Source organism: Monopterus albus, unplaced genomic scaffold (genome assembly GCF_001952655.1).
Source record: "Monopterus albus unplaced genomic scaffold, M_albus_1.0 scaffold15.1, whole genome shotgun sequence".
Taxonomy (NCBI): domain Eukaryota; kingdom Metazoa; phylum Chordata; class Actinopteri; order Synbranchiformes; family Synbranchidae; genus Monopterus; species Monopterus albus.
Window position 1 is genome coordinate 2618746 of NW_018127895.1, and position 1333 is coordinate 2620078.

Below are 1333 nucleotides of genomic sequence, written 5' to 3' on the forward strand. Positions count from 1 at the left end.
CTATGGCTACAGTTATACACATCATAATAATAATATTAAACATCCTGTCTTCTAACAGTCATCAACTTTCTATCTAGTTATCCTTTACCATAAGCAACCTGCAGCACTCATGAGAATGCCTAAGCATTTAACAGCCCGAGTTAGACACCCTGTCTACTCTAAACATTTCTAATACATTAAGTATCTAACCAATATCTTTTTGACTAAAAACAGTTCCCACTTTGTAACCATGGTGACGGGTGTCCTTATATAGTCTGTTTTTTATTTCTCCAGGTGAGCGTTTGTGTGATGATAAGCACTGCAAAATGACACCACAGAAAATAAGGAGGGGGTCTAAACAGAAGCTGAAGAGGGAGAAGGAGGAGGAGGAGGAGGTGGAGATCCACAGAGAGAGAGGAGGGGAGGAACTGACAGACAGAGGAGCGCAGCTCTCTGAGGTCAGTTCCCAAGACTTTCACAAATAAGCTTCTTTTAATACTGTGTCTGGAGGCTGAGAGAGAGAGAGTTTCACACTTGTTCTCAGGGTTCTAACTTAGTGGAATGTGAGCACACTGACACGAAACACACATTTTAAGATCCAATGTGACTTCTACCCGAAGACCTCACTATCTCTGATGTCCCTCCAGAATAAGCCTCCATGAATCTCCTTAGAGATAAGACGGCAAAACCTAACTAAAAACATCATTTCTTTATGTTTTCTTCCTGTTGTGCGAAGAAGTGATTGTCCACCAGAAACAAAAATGTCGCCCAGTTTATCTCCATCTCCATCTGCTTTTAAAACCCCAAATCTGAAAAGTTTGGGATGCTATGTAAAATCAAAATTAGCAAGCATGTGAGTGTGTAGTATAATAATTCTGTGGTGGCACAATTTTAGATCACAGACAAATCAATACAATTCCAATGAGCATTTATTATTACAATGATACCAAATAGGCTGGGTATAGAATCGCCCTTTCTCTACAGAGAAGGGTTTGTGCACTTGAGCAGCGAGAGAGAAACAGCTGCGTTCCCTCTGCCTACTCCCCCTAATACAGCCTAACAAGAGCTTTTATCCCCACACATTATCCATACACCCATCCTGTTTTTCTCCAGTTCCTGCCAAGTTCTCAGTTTCCCATCAGTCCTATCACCCCTTTTTAGGAAATGTTCTGTGGATATATATATGTATGTAATCTAAACCTATTGTACTCTATTACATATTAACTAGAACTATATTGTTTTTAACCACTACAACTGCAAGCGCAGAATCTGATTTGAGAGCATCATCCCTATCATATGTGCCTTTTTTTTGAGTCTGTGTTCTCAGATTTCTCCACTGGGTTTTGTGTATGTT

At 40.1% G+C, this 1333-nt stretch overlaps 1 long non-coding RNA gene across 1 annotated transcript in view; it reads left to right on the forward strand.

Annotated features, from left to right (window-relative positions):
- The window catches only part of LOC109955528 (uncharacterized), an 11892-nt gene that overhangs the window by 2662 nt on the left and 7897 nt on the right, over window positions 1-1333 (forward strand). Inside the window, exon 2 of the long non-coding RNA XR_002274274.1 lies at window positions 274-437. This is a non-coding gene — a long non-coding RNA (uncharacterized LOC109955528). The remainder of the gene's footprint in view (window positions 1-273; window positions 438-1333) is intronic.